Source organism: Oculina patagonica, chromosome 6 (genome assembly GCF_052425735.1).
Source record: "Oculina patagonica isolate OP01 chromosome 6, crgOcupat, whole genome shotgun sequence".
Taxonomy (NCBI): domain Eukaryota; kingdom Metazoa; phylum Cnidaria; class Anthozoa; order Scleractinia; family Oculinidae; genus Oculina; species Oculina patagonica.
Window position 1 is genome coordinate 7,057,434 of NC_135763.1, and position 18,843 is coordinate 7,076,276.

The 18,843-nt window shown below is 40.0% G+C and overlaps 1 protein-coding gene and 1 pseudogene across 1 annotated transcript in view; one reads left to right on the forward strand and one right to left on the reverse strand.

Moving 5' to 3' along the window:
* Positions 1–18,843, forward strand: part of LOC144656588 (uncharacterized) — a 507,005-nt gene that overhangs the window by 277,684 nt on the left and 210,478 nt on the right. The gene's annotated exons all lie outside the window — the stretch shown is intronic.
* On the reverse strand, positions 14,651–18,237 carry LOC144657729 (uncharacterized; annotated as a pseudogene).

An 18,843-nucleotide genomic window follows, 5' to 3' on the forward strand; every position in this document is an offset into this window, starting at 1 on the left:
TCATTTTAATTTTTATTTGCCTTGACTACAAAACGAACCTCCAATACATGTCAAACCTACAGTATGATAAGATAAATACATTAAATCATTATGAACTTCGTCATTTAGCAACAGAAAGGCCCAGGATTGGTTTCCACACCTAGTCGATACTGAAGATTGTGTGACATTTCCGGTCTGAAATGTAATGAAGTCAACACCGCTTTCTAGAATCACTTCCATGCATTTATGCAACTTATCAAACAAAACATTTTAGATCAGCTAAATCAGCAATAGGGTAGAAGTTCTTTCTGAATTCTGGCTGCTCGTACAAATAGGAATACGGATACCGTCACTGCTTTGTTTTTAATGGCTTGAGATAAATACCCGAATAAATATTATCAAAGCAGTAAAATGAAGATGGCGAGTCGCGAAGGGAAAAGAAAAGAAAATTAACTTAAACTTAAATGTTATCGACAACAATGCACGTCAAAGCAAACAAAGATTTCAGATAGCTCACCTTTGCAATCTAATCAAGATACTGCTGCCATCGGTCTCCCTTATGGAAAGGTTTCAAAAGTTATGACACTAACCGGCCTTCACTCGTCAAATTCAACATCAGTCAACTTAGTCTGCCATCACGTATGCCGACTTCGAATACACGTACAACGGTAGAAAAGTTCTTTAAGCGAGCTCACAATTATCCAGTACATCATTCTCCCCTGAATCCAAAACTCTGTTTAACTGTACGTTAGAAATCAAACGCGTTTTGCCGATGGATGCTCTTAAAGTTGATTCAGTACTCATGACAATCAAAGATGGCGTACCGAAACTGAGTAAACAGCAAAGTGCCTAGTTCCCAGTGCTACTCGGTTGGAGTAATCGTAACATTGCCCGTCCACGGGCGACAACATATAGGCGTCACCGCCTAAAAAGTACGATACAATAAAACGTACTGACTTGAAATGTACCAATCTTGTTTGAAGCACTGTTATTAAAAATGATTAACTGAGGGTTTTTTTCGTCGTTCATTGAAACGGTACATTTACTGGTTATTATTGTTCTTAGCTTGTCAACCCGTACCGTTGGTCTGTCTGTCCGTCTGAATTTTATTAAATTACAGAATGGTATTACAAAATAACAACGACATAATTAACTTGATAGCAAACAACGGCAATATCAACTAAAGTTAACGGTATACATAAACGTTTGCGGGTAAACCGACGGCATATTAAACAGCTACCTGTCAGCTAATATCCCTAAGAGAATAAAAGTCACGATAATTGGCTCGTTCACAACCCCATCACTTTTGTGGGTACCTAAATTATGAAATGCTTGCATAATTAATCATAGATAGCTGATCTTCGACCTATCTTCAAAAGAAAGTTTCTAAGATTTCGATTTTTGCTATTTTACGTAATTCTTTAAAATAGTTTGTCTAATTGAGTTGACTATCGAGATATTTATTAGAGTAAATAATTACTCTGTATTATATATTTACTTAGCCTTAATTTTACTTGACTTTAATAAAATCCAATTAGTGTCAATTTATGGAATTCGGAGTTTTAATAAAAGTTCAGTTTAATACAAGTCAGTTCTGTCCGTCTGTCTAATTATCGAACTAAATACTCGGTTCGCACTATATCTTTTTCGGATGGAATCTAGTCCACAGTATTGGACAACCCTCCCATTGCAAGCTGACTCTGTCTCTTTTAAAAGAGAAAAAAACCTTATATACTGCGTTACGAACATGAAAACATTATGTGTATTTTGCTTAACATTTTGGTGGTTCTAATAAATATGAAACTTGTTATTTTTGATCATCACCTTAACATTTTTCATGAGCATAAATTCTCGTTTCATTTGTTACAGGGACCTTAGCCACAATAAAATAGAAGCGCTGCCTGAAGGAATATTCCAAAGCTCACCAAAGCTATATTATTTGTAAGTACATACACTTGTTCAGTATATTAATTTAAAGATTTCAGGAAAAATGTCTTCAGAACTACATCGAAGAGCAAATCATAAATTTTCGCAGCAAATGTTTTTAATGATGTTTACTTTCCCTTGGTAGATGCAAGGTATTTCAATTGCATAAATTTTACATTTCGTTAAGAAGTTCGGTTTTGATATTTTGTAGTTTAGTGTTTTTTTTTTTTGGCTGTTTTCATCTCCCGTGGTCGTTACTCCAAGTGTAAGAGCTATAGTAACATGCTGTTAAGAAGAAGACAAATATTAAGGACAGACAATACCTCACTGAGACGCTACGTTCATTTACGCTGTTCTTGTCCACCCGTCCTTTGTTTGTCCGTCGGTCTGTCGGTCTCTCCGTCTGATTATCTGTTAAATTCTGGTTTCATTTGTTACAGGGACCTTAGTGACAATAAAATAGAAGCGCTTCCTGAAAGTATATTCCAAAATTTATCAAGTCTGTCCACTTTGGAAGTACATGAATCTGGCAAATATTTAAATTTAAATTTTTTTAAAGAAAAATGTCTTCAGAGCTACATCGATTGAAGAGAAAATCATTAACTTTCGCTGCAAATGGTTTATTGATGTTTATTTTCCCTCAGAAGTTACAGGTTATTTATATTGCTTAAATCTTACATTTCGTTAAGAAGATCGATCTAGCTTTTGTTGTTTAGCGTCCTGTTTCTACTTCTTGCGGACGTTACTCCAAGGGAAAGAGCTACAGTACCATGATGCTAAGAAGAATGAAATCATTACGGACAGTCAATACCTGACTAAGACGCTGCGTTCACTGATTCTTTACGTTTTTCTTGTCAACCCGTCCTGTATCTGTCGGTCGATCGGTCTAAGTGTCCTTCTGGCCATCTGTCTGTCCGTCCGTCCGTCTGTCTGTCTTCTGTCGTTTGTCTGTTTTGCCTGTTTGTCTGTTTAATTTGTGTGTGCGTGTGTGTGTCTGTCTGATTTTTATTGAATTACAGAATGGTACTAACTATGATTGAGAGAACATTTAAAGTGGCTCATATCAAATAAATTAATGTTAAATGCCATAAAACTAAAATTACTTTTGCAGCTCTTGATTAAAACATTGTCAATCTTGGGTATTCTCTTGAGATTAAGCAGTTGCAAATACTAAAAAGTATACTCTATCAAATGTGCTTGGTATTCACTTGAATAAAGACTATTTTGAGCGAAAAAATAGTCATCCGCGGTTGGTGGTTTGAGGCAAATATGACAATATGTTCAATAAAAGCATGGTCATGGCTATACACAGCTAAAGGACTGGTCAAAAAGTATAGTGGGGGAGGAGCAGAAAGGGGGTGGATCACAGTTTCTGAGCCCTCGAAAAGGGGTCGGTAATGTTATTTTGATCTACACGTAGGGGGTGGGTCATCTCATTTATTCACGTACTTTAAACTGTAATAGTTCTCCATGTTAGCATTTTTTAATGAATGTCTAGCAGTTTCAGAAGGCCAAAATATTTTTTTTTCTGGGGGAGCATGCCCCCTGACTCCCCTTTTGACTAATGGCTTGGTCATAACTTCAGGTTTGCCTGTCTCTCTACAACCTGCATAGATTCACACTGGGCTTTTAGCCTTTTAATACCAGTAAACTCAAACACTTTGCAAATATGAATGATGGACAGTGGTTGTAGTTCATGTTATCTATTTCTCTATAGAAATATGAACTCTTCAATAGTTGTTTATGAATTAATATTACGTACTGTTTCAGTTTTCGCATATGTTTGTCTCTAAATTATCTCATGGACTTTACACACAAATATGTGGAAACTTAAAAAAGACTAGTATTAGAAGTGATAAATTCATTCTTCTTTGCTATGAAGAAACAGGAAAAGACGTACATGGAACTGCAATGTCCATCAGAAATAATTAGGGAGGTATATGTAGGGAATTTCACTTAAAAAACTGATGTCAAATCAAAAACCTGCAACCCCTAACAGATGATAAAGAAATGATTGGTTCCTTGTTGTTGTTTTTTTAGTTAAGGAGTGGGTCATGTAATTGCTAACCCACTATCAGGGGTGGGTCAGTCAATTTTGAGCCAGGAGGAAGGGGTGGGTCACAAATTTTTGAGCCACCACTTTTCGAATTGCTCCGGCCCAACCCCCCCCCCCCCCGGTACTATACTGCCATCCGGCTGAGGGGGGCTCATATCCGGGGGGAGGGGGTTAAATTGGGGCTTATAACAGGAATTTACGGCATGCAACATTCAAGTGAATACCCAATCCACCTTTCGCTCTTGTTGAGTGCACTTTTGTGCTTATTCCGAAAACCTTTCTCTAATTAGCTGCATATAGTTTACTTATCCAGCTTACACTTTATTACTGTGACGTTTGTGCACTTGTAATAAAATGGTGGATGGTAGATGTGGATATTTACCGAGCCGCGAAGCGGCGAGGTGAATATCCACCATTATTATTCAGTCAAAATATTTCTCCGTTTCTGATTGGCTTTCAATCCCCGGTTAATTCCAGCTAACCGGCTTGCGCCGACCAAATTTGGAAGAAGCTCCAAATATTCGACGACTGACGTCAGTAAAATGACGTCAATTGTTCAATATCAAGAACTAACCGATTGTTCAATATCAAGAACTAACCGATCGCAACCTGATGATGAAGCATTAGGAATTCTCTCCGATAATGACACATCAGCCCCACAACTTTCAGCGAATTCTTGCTCTAAAATTAAACATAGGTTAAGAAAAAAATATTTCCAAAATTGGTCGAAGGTCCGAAATTGCGCGTCAGTTAGCTCTAGAGAAAAATTCACTCACAAAGTAGTTAAAAAGGATTACCAATTAGAAGAGTATCTCACTACAGTTAAAAATCCAGCGCATCGAATAAAAATAACAAAACTACGATCAGGGGTACATTCCCTACGCATACAGACTGGAAAATATGAAAATGCAGGAGCATCCATACCAGTTGAAGAACGAAAGTGCTTGGTATGTAAGGAAAACCACATAGAGGACGAACAGCATTTTTTAATGTATTGCAAAGGGTATAATGATATTAGAAAAGAGCTTCATTCCATCGTGTCACAAACTGATCCTCGCTTTGTAGATTTAACTGATCATGAAAAAATAAAAAGTACCTTCTTAAACTAGATAATTATGCTACCTCTAGAATCATAGCTAAATATATCTTCCTAATGTTTCAAAAAAGAAAAGAAATTTTAAATTGAAAGTTATATCAATAAATAGTTGTATAATTAATAGTCCAATAATTACCGTAAACGTTTGCATTGTAATTTCATTGTTTGTTATTAAGTAATTTGTTAGCATAGTTGCTATAACACCTTTATTGTAACTAGACCAATACCTCCCTTTGGAGTGTAAGGCACAATAAAGATTTACTGTTACTGTTACTGTTACTGACCACAACCTCGTTCTCACGTCACACGACAACTGCTCTGATGCAGAATGACTGGGAAAATGGCGAGATTTGTGCAGTTCGACAAGCAGAAAATCGCCAACTTATTAGAAGACAAGGGGTAAAAAGCATCGAAGTCGAGTCAAACGATTTTAAAAGCGTATCTTCAGGAAAAACAATTTCTGAACCAGCCACAGCGGAGGACAGTTTTACGAAAATTCTACGTCGAAGTCAGCAAGAACGATGGAAACCTGTACTTGAAAAAGTCGCTTTGTGTCATCAGATTTGGCTTCACTAGACACTTCGAGCAACTGCTGAATATCGACCTTATAAAAGACAGGAAATTTTAATCTAGGTAACCGAATTTTGAATTTAAATCAAATTTTAAAGCGAATGTTGTTGTGTATTTGTGTACTTTGCGTACTTTCAAAACCATATTAAATTCATTTTCTGCATTTGAAGCTCTGGAAATATTTTAAATGAATAATAAAACAATTATTGAATTCGGCTTTCGTATGATATGAAGAATTATGCAGATCCTGGAGGGTCGGCTGAGGCGGATAACACGTACGCTCCTCGATCTGCATAATTCTTCATATCATACTCAGCCTCATGTAATAATTGCTTATTATTAAAAACTAGTATGTTGCAATTCCTGCGTTTTGATTGGTTAACTGGCAATGGTATATAAGCTCATACACCATTCATCACAAATATAGTAGCCGATACGCGTCAACAAAATTACCTGGGGAGCTTAAATATTGCAATTGTTTAATTTGGGCGTTTTTTTAAAAAAATATATTTCCACTCGCGCTTGTTGGATATGAGATCGTTATAGCCACCTCGGCTCAATGCGCCTCGTTCTCTATCTACCATCTCATATCCAACTCGCGTTGGTGGAATAATTGTTAACTAGCCACCGACACTCAAGGGAACAGTTGTTTTAGTATACACTAAAACAGTGAGATAATATAACCCGAAAGAATGATTTTGACTAGTTTATTCCCTTCAAAGATTACAACTTTCTTGTGCGCGTTGCTCGGAGGTGACTAGCAAAAGATATTTGGAGTTTGAGTGGCCAATTTGCGCGCCAAAAACGCTATCCACTGTTTAAGTATATAATAATATGGAATATCCTACTTGTCACTTGTATTTTCTTGGTATACACACTCGCTTAAAGGCTCGTGTGTATACCAAGAAAATACAGGTGACTTGTGGTATATTATTCCATATTATTAAATTCTCAACCTCGAAAATTGCATTTCTAGCTTTCTGATTGGTTCACTGAATCCCGGTTATCAGCTCGTATACCTGTGTTTGACCTTATATGAGAAATGAGTGCGGCAAGTGCCGCTCAGCGTAAAATTTTTCTGCGGGAAGCGTCAGTTCCATCAGAAAAATGATTGAAAACAGCAAATTTGGCGAGCTTTATGAACAAGAAATAATCGATCAGCGGTGCCTACAAAAACCACAGAAATGCCATAGTAAAATTAACTACGCAGAACAAAAGGATTGATGCGAAAATTTTTATTAATAATACTTGTAAACGCACAATGACAAGAGCGAGTAAATAAAGTAGAAAAGCAGCAAAAAATTTACGAAAGAACGGCAAACTGACACAGTTTCATTCATTGTACGTCATAAAATTAGGCTCCGCACTTCTGTAAAGTTTGTTACCTTTTAATCTTGGTCTTGTCCTTTTATACTTCAATAAACCTGTTCCACTTTGAGCTCAATTTCACTTCAAATAATATAGCAGTCTTGATGACAGCCGTGGAGCCGTAAATTACAAGTACAATGTAAACACTTGCTTCGTTCTACTTGCACAAGACGTGTAGTTTCCAGAAGAGCTTTTGCTTCGGATCATCCCGTAAATCTTAACTGTTGTCACAATTTCCATGATATATAGGCGACTTTAGAGGAGATTATTGGATGAAAATCTTGGGAAGAAAACTTTCTCGCTCGCTTTCATCGTGTGTTTCATTCAACTCAAGAAGTGAACACCACGCCACAAATTTTCCCGCCTCCTCATACTATCACGGCTTCGTTTACATCAAACTGAAATGTTCAGTCGATTTAAATTTAAAGAAGAATTTAATTAAACAATTATTCTATTCGCCCTTGTTGGATACGAGTCGTTATGGCCAACTCGGCACTTTGCGCCTCGTTGGCTATTTGTCACCTCGTATCCAACGCGGGCTCATAGAATAATTGTTAAGTATACCGCTCGAAGTCAGTCCTCCTTTACGGCTCTGAAACGTGGATAGTAACAAAAGCAAACTCCGCCAAACTGCAGACCTTTATCAACAAATGCCTGAGATCCATCATGGGCATCCACTGGCCAGAGGTCATAACAAATGAAGAGCTTTGGACAACAACTGAGCAGGAAAAGATCAACATCCAGATAAGAAGGCGAAAGTGGGGTTGGATTGGGCACACCCTCAGGAAAACAAACTGCAATGTCACCAAGCAGGCACTGAGATGGAACCCACAGGGGAAGAGGAACCGAGGCCGTCCCAGAAACAGCTGGAGGAGGACGGTAGATGACGAGGCGAGCAAAGCAGGCTACACCTGGTGGCAGCTTGAAAGGATAGCCCAAAACAGAACACGATGGCGAGCAATGGTTTCCGTGGACCTATGCTCCACTGGGAGCGAAAGGGTCTAAGTCATACTACTCGAAAGCGTTGCGTAACTGGTATGTGTACAAGGCATGCAAAATCGACATCAAAGAATCGGGTACCCCCTCTCATCAGAGAACTCGGTCCTCGAAAGAACAGTTTTCAAACTATTTTTTTGCCGAAAGGTTGCTTCCACCCATTGCTTCACTGGCAGGCCTCCGTAAATTAGTTGTAGCTTTTGAAATAATCTCCACATCCATTTCTTTTAAACTATAATATATCAATAATCATCCCATTACTAGGCACCGAGAAAGTTCTATTCTTTTTTTTAAACACGTTATACTACTAAAACGGCAATGTTTCGAGCTTCTTGCCAATATCACGTTGCGTGTGCCCACCTCCATGCTCAAAAACGCTTATACCTAAACACCGCGCATAGCTCATTGGACAATTCGAACAAAATTTACTCAGTCAGTGAGGAGTGAAAGCCACGCTTCACGCCTGGGACATACAATCTGCCGGATAAAGCCATCAGGCAAAAAAAAAAACGAAAATAAGTTTTCGATTTTAAGATTTCGATTTTCGCTCTTCATGTACTCTTTATGTTAGTTTGACCCGATGAGTTTTCAACTGTAACTATCGAGATATACATTAGAGTAAAAATTTACTCTGTATTAGATATTTCCTAAGTATTAATTTTATTCCACTTCCATAAAAACAAATATCAATTGATGTTATTTGAGTATAATAAAAGTTTCAGTTAAATTCAAGTCAGTCTTGCCTATAATACATTTCTTTAAGAACAGTGATTTTGTAGTTGAGCGTTTTTCCTATTTTCATTTCTGGTGGCGGCTACTCAAAGTGTAAGAGTAACATGATGCAAAGAAAAAGGAAAAATCTTAGGGGCAGACAGTAGCTGTCTGTTAAGTTTGACCTCTCTCCTGACCAATGCCTACTATTTAAATCGACGTACTTATTGACTTTATTTGTCTAAAGGTCCGCCTTATCTGCCTGTCTGTCTATTTGTATTTTTGTCTGTTTGCCTAGTTGTCTACGTTTTCTGTCTATCTGTCTGTCTTTCTGACTGTCTCTCTGTCTGTTTGTCTGTCTGTCTGTCTGTCTGTCTGTCTGTTTGTTTTTCTGGGTGTCTGTCTGTCTGAATTTTATTGAATTAAAGGACGCGGTGTACTAACCATTATTGAGCCATTTAAAAGTGGCTCACATCAAATACATTAGTTTTAAACGCCACAAAACTAAATTTATATCGGTAACGATTGTAAAGTTGTCAACCTTGACTATGCTCTTGAGATTAAACAGCTACAATTATATAATAATAGCTTACTCTGTCAAATGCTTTGGTTTTTACATGGATAAATGGCTGTCTTGGGCCGAAACGATTTCTAACTTCAGTTTTGCTTTGTTTGCTCTTATCACGATGCTTGCCCCACCTAAGTTATTAATCTCTTGTTCTTCGTCTATTAACACTAACAACCTAATAATCTAGAAAGAAACGACTAAGAACAGGAGATTAGTAACTTAGGTGGGGAAAGCATCGCGATAACAGCACACAAAACAAAGCCGAAGTTAGAAAGCGTTACGCTGTCAATGTGGACAGCAGCAAACATTATGTTGTCAATATCAGTAGCCGCAAACGCGCTAATAATGCACGAGTTATTGGCCACAGGGAAACTGTCAGGAACACTCAGCATCGCTGGCGGAACTTTTGGAAAGCAACACGTTCTTATCCGCTCTTCTTTATAATAACAAATATGCAAGTCACAGCAAAAATATGGCTTCAAGCGGGGGAGTGACTTCCAGCATTTGCACACTCGCTTCCTCGTCAAAAGCCGCCCTCCCAGTTCCGCTCTGGCGCCTCCGCAAAAACCTGTAGTACGAAATCGTCAATAATATGCTCCCACCAAGGGCTCTCATACCTGTTTACAATGCAAGCAATCTAAGTTTTCGACCGGTTATCAATGGACATAGGACAATGTGTATCATTTCAAATTGTAGCCAGCCTCACCCACCATACCAACATCCAAATCCGTACACTGGCATATGACTTCCTTTCACTCTGCACTGCTCACCGCTAAACTTAGAGGCCTGGTGAGCTTACTTACGTGATAACAGCGATACGGTCTTAATTTCTGATGGCATCACAAATGGCTTTACCTCGTTTCTCCTGATTGAACTGGAACTGGAAAACAAATTAGCGATTAAAATCAAATGTGAAATTATGTAATAACTAGAAGAAAGCCTTCCATTGAGGGTGCTCTTTGGGCCATTCCTATCAATCAAACAGTGACAATATGCGACTCATACACGAGCCGCCCAGAACATAGCAATATAAACTCGTATACAACCACCCAACATTTCTCTTACGTAACACTTGATAAAGCGCTCTCGCTTATTAAGCTTGACACGTATCTTGCTTGTAAAAATTGATCTCAAAAGTGCTTAACGACACGTACCCATCCACCCATCTAATTACAAAGCTACAGGACTGGATTTGCAATTCAGCGGAGAGAACCACACTACCGACATGTATGACTTTGAATTAACTTTTGATCTCCGGGGGGATCCTTTACTAAAGGGAAGAGGATACTCGTCGTCTCGCTTAGGATTTTAGTCTTGTTTAGAGTGTTACGGACAAAATGCCATCTTTTTCAGCCAAAAAAAGAAATATACAATATACAGTATTGCGATATCTTTTGGGGGTCATAAAAAGCTTGAGCCACGCCCAGATTGTTCTCTTTTATTTACTTTTATTTTTATTTTTTTTTAATTCCAGCGAGCATCCCGTCGCTTTCATATAGGAGTCCTCCCCCAACCTCGGGCCTTTTGGCAACTCATGATCACCAATAATCTCTGATATTTCACAGGCCCACGTAAGCGATCACCTGAATCAGGACAAGGCGAGGTTTTCGAACCATATAAGCGTATCGTGATGACTTTCTCATCATAGGTGACAGTGAAAGCGAGAGCGAAATAGTTTACAATGAGTTAATCAGTAATTAGACTCTTAGGCCAACTTGAGCTTCAGATAAAAGCTATCCCTCCCACTCAGCGACTTGCCTTTCCGGGAGTTGAAATTGACACAATGAATAAAGAATTACCAAGCGTCTCAATGGCGAAGCAATCAATCACAAAGAGAGAATCGTGCGGCAAATTGAATTTTGCAGCACGTGTGGTTTTTGGCGGGCGAACTTTTGGCCGGCGAGTGATTGACACTGTTTGTAGCTTCCAAGGCCCGCATCACCATATCCTCCCCACCGCGGCACTCAAAGCTTAACATGGTGGGCTGAATTTTTAAGTGTCTTTAACGGAACAGTTTTTTTGTTTTTCGAATCTAAGCCGACTGATTCGGATGAATCCTTCACAGTCGCGTGTCTGCTCTGTTCAGGAGGATTTCTTCATGGCGACTGGCTCTACTTAAATTAAGCAGCCGATTGCTGTCCCTCCCTAGCTGGGGCGCATATTAATCTACAAGAGACATACACTATCCTGCTCTCACTTAGAGGCTGGACCATGAGCTTAGCGACAAACTGTACGCACCGATAACACTACAGCTGTCAGTGTTAACAGTAAAGGAACCGCACGCAACACGCAAACCATGTTTTGGCTTCGCGAAATATTTTAGTTATCAGCGTTGTACAATTTTGGTCTTACCACACGATTAATTAGCACCCGTGACAACACAGTAACAGACGCCTTATCGCCAATTTACGAACCCATGACATGACATGACATGACATAAAATCACATCACATCAGATCAATTTTTTTTCTCCATTTTTGTTTTGCCTCTTTACCTCGGCAGGTACAGTACATGCTCAGAAACAAAGTCTCGACGCTAAACTACAGCGTTACAGAAGACAAGGGCTTGAACCGTCGACAGTAGCGACATACAGGTCGCAGTTGCCTGCATAACTCCGTATCGGCCTCTATTTGTGTTACCAACCAATACACTGCAAGGGTCATCACCTCTTGCGCTATGTGTTCTTCCTCGCAAAATTTTGTCAACTTTATGCATTCCGTGCTACCTCAAAATAGTACGATACTGCATCTGCAGCATGGGTTTCTAAACCCGGCTTTAAGCGCCATCGTTCAAGTAAAAAAAAAACTTTACTTATACGTGTCATAATGCGCATAAACAGCAAAGCAGTTTTTCAAAAGCTACCTATCGCACCAGCTATCCTCACCAGAATTTTCGAACAACTTGACCTTACTATATCGCTAAACGCAACCTTCTGGGCTGCGTGTTTGGTGGCCTTTTTCTCCGTTTTTTTGTAAATCAAACCTTCTCGTACCGACCGCAGCAGCATTCGATCAAAAAAACATCTACAACGACGTGATATACAACTCTTTAATTGGGGCATCGTGCTTTTCGTTAGCTGCTCCATAACTATTCAATATCGTAACCGTACAATTCTCAGACCCAGTTCCCAAAGTTGAGCATTCTAACCTCTGCCCGAAGTCCGTACTTGTGCACGCATACAAGCTGCCGAAGTGCTTTAGCCCACCATTCACGATTTGGGCCTTGCGTTTACATATAGAAAGAATGGCGTCTTAACACCACTAACATACTCGGTGTTCACTAAAAAGCTTAAGCTTTACTCAAGTGATGCGGTATTGACAGTACTTAATACTCTGGGCACTCCTTTTGACGGGAAGTAGCGAGGTATGCTCAAAGTTGCGGTGTCACTGGGCATTACATTTAATTCCCAGGCGTTTGGCGCTCAAACGGGTATGAACGCTATTTAGACTGTTAACGTTCTCTTCAATATAAATTAGCTGATGTAAGCATATATGATGAGGGAGGCTATCACTCACTCATGATGCCAACAACTACTTGGGGGAAATTTGGGGAATTCACGCGTTGGTCATTGCATTAAAGATCCAGAGACCCCAAATCAGTTGTTGTGTATTTAAGGTATAAAAGACATGTTTATCGTGATTAATACAATAGGCGGAAATGCTAGTCAAGCCCAACAGTACAGATACATGTAGCGAGGTGACCGCAATTAACTGGCATATTGTGTTAGCTAATGAGCGAACAACAACAGCAAGAGCGTAGTTAGCAAGTGTATTTGCTTTTGGAATTCACGCTTTGGCCATTGGAATAAAGACCCTGAGACCCCCCAGTGACTTGCTATATATTCAATAAACGAAAATCTTCATTTCATTTTTTTACAGGCACATTTGCCACAATAAAAAAGTACGATACAATAAAACGTATTGACTTGAAATGTTTGAAGCACTATTATTAACAATGATTAACTGATGGGTTTTTGCGTCGTTCATGGGAACACTACATTTACTGGTTATTATTGTTCTTTTCACCCCGTACCGTTTTTTTGTCTGTCCGTCTGAATTTTATTGAATTACAGAATGGCACTTCAAAATAACAACGACATAATTAACCTGATAGCAAACAAGGGCAATATCGACTAAAGGAAACGGTATACATAAACGTTCCCGGGTAGACCGACGACATATTAAACAGCTACCTGTCAGCTAATATCCCTAAGAGAATAAAAGTCACGAAAATTGGCCTGTTCGCAACCCCATCAATTTTGTGGGTAGATAGCTGATTTTCGACCTATCTTCAAAAGAAAAAGAACGATTTTAGGATTTCGATTTTTGCTATTTTACGTATTTCTTTATAATAGTTTGTCAAATTGAGTTGACTATCGAGATATTTTTTAGAGTAAATAATTACTCTGTATTATATATTTACTTAGCATTAACTTTACTCGACTTTAATAAAAGCCAATTAGTGTCAATTTATGGAATTCGGAGTTTAAATAAGTTTCAGTGTAATTCAAGTCAGTTCTGTCCGTCTGTCTATCTATCGGTCTTGCCTATCCCTACTCGATTCGCACTATATCTTTTTCGGATGGAATCTAGTCCACAGTATTGGACAACCCTTCCGTTGCAAGCTGACGCCGTCGCTTTTGAACTAAAATACCTAAAACCCTAAATCATGTCAAATTTTGCTCGATTCAGGTTGCTTTTGCTCCATAAATTGCAATTACATGAAATTTGACCTGTTCTCTTAAAGGGAATAGAAACGTATGCCTAGCGTTAAGAGCATGAAAACATAATGTGTATTTTGGTTAACATTAATTTTTTGTGGTACTAATAATTTTAAAACCTCATTTTTATTGATCATCACCTTAACATTGTTCAATGCATGAACGTAAATTCTCGTTTCATTTTTTTTTTATAGGGACCTTCAACACAATAAAATAGAAGCGCTGCCTGAAGGAATATTTCAAAGCTCTCAAGAGCTAGAGTTTTTGTAAGTACATGCACCTGTTCAGTATTTAAATTTAAAGATTTCAGGAAAAATGTCTTTAGAACTACATCGCAGAGCACATCATAAATTTTCGCAGCAAATGTTTTTCATTGATGTCTACTTTCCCTTGGAAGTTGCAAGGTATTTAAATTGCATAAATTTTACATTTCGTTAAGAAGTTCCATTTTGATATTTTGTGGTTTAGTGTTTTATGCCTTTCTCCCCTCCCCAGGCTAGGGATCCACAAACAAGTGGGCTGCATACCCGCGCTCGTTTACTGGGCACTTCAAATAAAGACAGACAATTTCAGATGGAGTAAAATGGCTAAGGGCAAAGACCCAAAGCCGATTTAATGATTAAAACATTCTTGAAAAAATTACAAAAACAATTGGTTCTATTAATTGTGTTGAGCCCAGTAAAGGTGAGGGCACAAAAACGCCACAGCAGAATGATAACATCATGCTGCCGCCCCACCCAAGGGAAATGCAGCCCACAGAGTATACAATTTATCACGGAAGGGGGATTCCCTCCATTATTCCACAGAATACAAAGTAACAAAGGTCAGAAACTAAAACAAATACTGACCAGTTATCAAAGGGCAGGGTGAACAGCCGCCCTTGCCAAACTGTTCCCCCTACCCTGTCTACAAGAGAAAATTCACCTGGACTGTAGCCCGTGCTAAACAGTTCAGAATTCAATGGCAGAGGGGGATTCCCCAACAGTTAACATATGAAATAAACTGAAATTGCCTAAAACACGATAAGGAATGCCCGTCAGAACAGAGAAAGAGAACAGCTGCCCTTGCCAATCTGTTCCCTCAACCCTGACTTCAAACTCAATGAGCAAACCGTATGAAATGAAGAAACTGTAACATGGAGCATGGGGATCTGCTGCCCCTGCTAATCAGAACCCCTAGCTCCCTAAAAGGTTCGGCAACCAAAGGGTGACAAGACTGCTGCCCTTGCTAATCAATCTCATCACCCTCCAGTGACCCGCACATGGCTTCCCCCGCAAGCCATGTGTGTACTTATAAGCTAAGAAATAAGTGAAGGTATTCTAATATACTTAAGGAATGCATTGGACTTCCAACGACCCAAAGCTCTGATCTGAGCATCAGACATGCCCCGTTCTGCAGCGAAAGAAGCAGCGATGATGCGAAAACTATGGCCCTTGTAATATGTGGAGTCAAGCCCGCAGGCCTTCAATGAAAGAGAAAGTAGGTCCGCAAAAATGGTTCTTGAAACTGGACTGTTATCTGAATTAAGAAAAAGTGGGCCTGGTCGATTTCCCCGTAGTGATAAATAATCCAATAGCAATTGTACTGGACAACAAGAATGATGACGATGCAAAATTATAGAAAATGGATGCTGATTGTAGCTATGTTTAAAATTGCCAAAAGTGAGTTTCAGAGCCACCACACGATTGGAGGTATCGACTAATTTTGCCAACTGGTGAACCTGCAAGGGGACATTTGCACCTTTAGGCGAAGTATAGGTAATCTCCTCAATTCGAAGAAAGGCAAAAAAGGCTGTTGAGCACATATCCCTAAATTGACAACTCTGATACTGAGTAATAGCTAGCCGGGTATAAGACTCAATGATTCTATGTAGTACTGGAAGTGTGATAGGTAAACGACTATCTAAGCGGGACCCAATCTTACCGTATCCCTTTAAAATCTGAATAATAAAAAAAGGCTTTAGTAGGATCGGGAAGGCCTAAAAATTTGTGAGAATAGCCCAATGCAGAAACATAAGAACGCACGGTAGACGGAGCATATTGTTTGCCATACATATAAGCAATAAAAAGGGCCAATGTATGGGGCACAATGGGAAATGCCTTGCTAACGGAATGGAAAACCGTATCGAGAAATTGGTAAAACAAACTCCAAGCCCGCCGGTAAGTGGGGATAGATGAAGGCTGGAGGCTGGACTTAGCAAGCATGGCTACTATAGAACCCAATTCTGAGGCTGCAGATACTGGGGAATCTCTGTGGGCGAGGAGTCCATGTGAGGTGGTGCAAGTTGCCTGAAAGTCTGGACCTGCAAGCGAGATAGAGCATCAGCTAGCTGGTTGCGAACTCCCGCTATGTGCTTGGCTTTGAAAAGAATGTTGTGATGTAAACAAATAGACACTAACTTCCGAACAAAAGCCATCAGAACCTTATCCTTACAAGTTTGTTTGTTAATGACATGAACCAAAGCTTCATTGTCAGTAAAAAACAAAATACACTGATTGCTCATATCTACACCCCAGAGGTACAAGCTTAAAACAATGGGATATAACTCGAGAATGGCAATATTTTGGTATTGCCAACTGGAAGGGCATTTCCCATAGCACCAGTGAGACCCAAATATAGCCCCAAAACCCAAGGCACCCGAAGAATCAGTGAAAAGATTTAACTTGGTGGAATTAAGCCAGGTATATCAAGGAAGAACGACTTCCCATTGAAATTAGACAAGAAAGATAACCATAAATTCAAATCCTCCTTGACCTCTTTGTTTAGTCTTATACAATGATGGGGCATGCGAACTCCGACCGTCAAATCAATAAGTCAAAATCAATAAGTCGACGCAAAAAGGCTCGACCCGGCATTCTAACTGAACATGCAAAATTTAAGAGGCCAACGAGAGATTGAATTTCTTTGAGAGTGACTTTTTTGCGACGACAAAACTCAGAGATGAGGGACACACATTTCTCAATTTTATCAAGGGGCAAGCTAGCCTCCAAAAGAATCGAGTCTAATTCGATACCGGCAAAAGACAAAGAGGTAGCTGGACCACAAGTCTTCTCTGGTGCAATGGGAATACCCAGGTATGCACAAAGCGACAAAAACAAATCTAACTGCTGTTTACAGAGTTGCGCAGAAGGAGCAACTAACAGAAAATCATCAAGAAGATGCAAAATAAAATCAATTTTTAACTTATTACGAGCAACCCACTCCACTGCTGTGCTAAAAGTCTCAAACGTTAAACAAGATGAAGAACAGCCCATAGGCATGCACCGATCATAGTAATAAAGCCCCCTCCACTGCATACCAAGGAGATTGTAATCATTTGGATGAATGGGAATAATGCGAAAAGCATTTTTAATATCTGTCTTTGCCAAAAAACAGCCAGGACCAGCACTCCTGATGAGTTTGATGGCCCCATCAATTGTAGCATAATGAACACTGGTATGCTCAGGGGGTATTCCATCATTCACTGATGATCCCTTTGGAAAAGACAAATGGTTAATTAAGCGAAATTCACCTGGTACTTTCTTTGGTACAACCCCCAAAGGGGAAACCCAGAATGGGGACAGTGGAGGAGACTGAAAAGGCCCTGCCAGCCGTTCAGCATCAAGTTCTTTTTTGAGTTTCGCGTCAACTGCCAAGGGGTTTTCTAAGGCTGACAACAAATTATTAGCTTTGCGCGATTGGCGCTCACCTTGAAAGTGAATTGGAAAACCATGAGTAAAACCCGATATTAGAAATGCAGCAGTGGAATGGGTATACCCATCAAGCAAAAATCCCAATCTCTCAACTCTTACTGGAGTTGGCAGGATGGGAGGACTGGGACTTGGCAGGTTGGGGCTGAAAACTGGATGTTTTGGCTGGGCCACGAAAATTACATTTAGAAACAGGATGAGACCCCTCGCACTTATAGCACAGGGTTTTGTACGCACAGCCAGGGGGACATTTACGCCCCTTGTGGAACCGAAAGCAATAACCTTTAGGGGTGGTATCAACCTTACCCGTAAACCGCCCCGTAAAAGCTGGTTGTAAAGATCGGGGTGGAGTAACCTGGTGTGACTTAAGCCACAGCTCATCGTGAATCCGATCCCAGGGAAGGGCTGTACGATGGGCCTGCCTCAAAAAACGGAAGTTCTCATCATAAAATTTCCAGTTATGACCCCGACCAGCCAAGTTCTGAATTGTCTCGCAATACTTCATGAGGGCGGGGGCCTCATGAGGAAATCGCTTTGTGTAAACTCCCACAAATATATGAAAACTACTGAGCCAATTCTCAATAGATGTTATCTTTTTAGTCTTAGATATTGGCTCAATGCAGAGAGATGGAAGTGGACCACTCTCTGCATTCTGAACAGTTAACTGGAATCGGTTTGCTAAAACCGGATTCGCTAAAAGCGAGCCAAAGTCAATAAATTCGTCTTTCCAGATTTTCTCCCGCATTTTTTCTGAGACTCGGGCATCCACAGGTAAGCCAACAGATTGGAAGCACTGACCTGGTAATGGTGGTGCCAGATGTGGAGGGCACCAGACCTGTCACTGCATTCGAAACAGTAGCCAAACTGCCTTGAACCACCCTGGAGGCAATGAGGTCAGTAGGCACCTGGGAAGCTGGACCGCCAGTTAAATCCACTGGAACCTCGTGAAGATTGGATGGTGCTGTGGGAGGCACACTGCCAGTTGAATTCCCTCGTACCTCCTGAAGATGGGATGGTGCTGTGGGAGGCTGACTTCGGGGATTCTCCGCTGGAGAAAGGCGACGTGACACCTCGTCTGCCACTTTGGTAATCGGCGTCTCAATAAATGCAGGGGACAACAGGGCCTCATGTTGAGACTGTTGTTGTGGCTGTGGCATGCTGGTT